Source organism: Muntiacus reevesi, chromosome 1, assembly GCF_963930625.1.
Source record: "Muntiacus reevesi chromosome 1, mMunRee1.1, whole genome shotgun sequence".
Lineage (NCBI taxonomy): Eukaryota > Metazoa > Chordata > Mammalia > Artiodactyla > Cervidae > Muntiacus > Muntiacus reevesi.
Genome location: NC_089249.1, coordinates 70,858,588 through 70,861,621, shown reverse-complemented (window position 1 = coordinate 70,861,621; position 3,034 = coordinate 70,858,588).

Genomic DNA, 3,034 nt, shown 5'->3' with positions numbered 1-3,034 from the left:
TGTTCGTGTTTATTTAAGTGATGAAAACTATGACACGATGACAATTATTAGATGCATTGTAGCTTCAGAGACATTAAAAGTAGTTTGAACAAAATTATCTCTTAGAATTAATGAAATACAAAGTGCATCCTAAAAGCAAATTTCAATATATCTAGAAAAAAAGTTACACATGACCCTACGTGTAGCCTGAGACTAAAGATGGACTTTTTTTTCAGTTGAAGTGGAAGTCCTCAAAAATCTGAAAGGAATTTAAAGCTGTTTAGCTCAACCAAGAAACCACTTATTAAGATTCTAAACTTCTGCCATGTGGCCACATTTGACTTTCTGTGAGTATACAGTCCTCATTGCCTCCCAAGGACAATTCACTTTATATTAGGATGTGTCAGCATGCTCGGTTGTGTCTGACTCTTTGGACCTCATGGGCAATAGCCCGCCAGGCTCCTCTGTCATGGGATTTTCCAGGTGAGAATACCGGAGAGGGTTGCCATTTCCTACTCCCAGGATCTTCCTAACCCAGGGATCAAACCTACATCTCTTGTGTCTCCTGCATTGGCAAGTGGGTTCTTTACCATTGCGATGTCTGGGATAGCCCTGGCAATTAGAAAGTTCTTCCTGTTGGGTAATGAGCAAAATGATTTTGTTATAGCTTCTACTCACGGTGCCTTCGAGAGTTACACACAACAGATCTAATTCCTCATCCTCTTGTTAGGCCTTCAGATGTTTAAAGACACTGCTTAAGTCATGCTTAGTTTTCTTAAAGATAGACTGTTTCAGTGTTTTCAACTGTTCTTAATTTTGAGTTCCCTTCCCCATCCTGGCTTTTCTGGGCACATCTCTGTATTTGATTTAAAATGTGAGACCCATAACCGACTGGGTGTGTCCAGGGAGAAAAAGGCAGGAAGGCAGAATTTTATTTTTATTTTTACAATTAAGTAATTGTACTTGTGACAGGATGACAAAAGTGATATTTAATGATGCAATAGGCATGGAATTCTGAAGCCAGATCATCATACACAGAATTTACAAAGGAAATGACTAAAGATTTGTTCTCTGACTTTTGGATTCTGTAATCACATCAAGAAGATCAAAAAGGGGTTAGAGTATGGAGGGGAGAGAGAGTCTGTGAAGAGATTTCTTTGACATAGGAAGAGTTTCCATCATAAATTTTACTCATAGTGGGGAGTCTGGGGAAGCTTATCCTCTCCTCCTCAAGCCTAATGAGGGCAGTCCCATGGCCTCACCCAGAGAGGTCTGAAATGTGTTCCTCACAGTTGGGAGACACAGGGACTGGGCCTGACTCACTCCTGAGAAAGCTAAGGTGGGTTGTGGCCATAGGATGGAAAAGTCTATGTTGGGATTCTATACTACATTTGCTGGGGCAAAGCTAAGTATGTACATATTTCCATGGTCCGTGAAAGACAGACAGCTGCCGTGGGGTTGTCGTGTGTGTGTGTGCTAAGTCGCTTCAGTCAGACATGACTCTTTGCGACCCTGTGGACCATGGCCCACCAGTGTCCTCTCTCCATGGGATTCTCCAGGGAAGAATACTGGAGTGGGAGAGTGGGTTGCTGTGCCCTCCTCCAGGGGCTCTTCCTAACCCAGGGATGGAACCCACATCTCATACATCTCTTGCATTGGCAGGCAGGTTCTTTACCACTAGTGCCAACTGGGTCTTGGTTCCTGTATAATAAGGCCACCAGAAGGGATTGAAAAAAATACTAAAAAGCTGGAGGTGAGTCTGAATTCCTAGAGATTGAGGAAAGAGGTGCAAGTGAACACCTGGAAAAAGATACACCTGTCTTGAATATCAGAGGGGATCAGTCTCCCAAAATGAACACCTCTAAAAAGTCCACAAAATGTGTTCATGGGAGAACGAATTGGCCACAGTCACCTCCAAATTCAGAGAGGAGGAAGCTGCTCATCCAAAGAGTTTTCTACTTCCTTACCTATCCTCCCTGCCTTCCCTATTATCCCCTTCTTTGGCCTGGGGGAGGTGAAAAGGAAACAAACACTGAAGAGATGGGGAGGAGATGCAGAAAGAGGGACAGAGAAAAACCAATCAAGCTCCTTCAAGCTCCTTTCCCAAGTCAGGACCTAAACCTAATATGTATGAAGACAAAGAGTTATCTCTGAATTAAGTTTGAAGTTCTGACTAGCATCTAAGACTGGGCATTCTAATTGATAAATTGAAACTATATTTGTGACCTAAAGTCATTAAAGGAATATGAACTGCCAAGAGAAGCAGAAAAGTCACGGATTGGCTCAAACTTTAATGTATGCATGAATCAGCCAGGGCTCTTCTGCAAATACAGATTGTGATCCGGTGAGTCTGGGGTAGGACCTGAGAGTCTGCATATCTAACAAGTTCCCAGTTGATGCCAGTGATGCTAATTCTTGGATCACACTGTGTAGCGAGAGGAGCAGGGAATTACTCCATTAAATGAATCTGAAATGGATTATGAAAGATTAAGAAAGCTGAATTTTGATCATTCCGTGGATTGTGCTTTCAGCACGCCCTGTCTGCTATGGTCCAAGAAATAGGTGCTCAGGGCCCTGCCTCTCAGCACCACAGAGACTCACTGGGATCCACTGGGATCACTGATATTGCTGCTGCTGAGAAACCAAGAGTGTCATCCACCTGGTTTCCAGAGGCCACAGAAGCTGCAGAAGTACAGCCTCTGCTTCACTTTCACTTTCCACATGTTGTCTAAGGGCTTCTGAGTGGCCAGACCTAGCTGGAGGGAGTCTGGGGACTCCTAGCAAGGGAGTCTGGATCCCTTTTTGCTTTCCAGGCTCTTTAGTTGAGAAAGGCACTTGAAAAGGTAGTGAAGTGAATTTTCATCCCACTTCCAAGGACAATAAAGGGCTGGTTCCTATGTAGACTTTTACTATTGGGAAGGACATAAAGATTTACTGCAAGTTGTTAATTTTAGAGGTCAGTAAATGAAGATGCAGAAACTGAAAGACTTGTTAGTGGTGGGGTAGAAATAGAGCTCAGGTCTTTTGACAAGGAATTCAGTGAGCCTAAAGGATA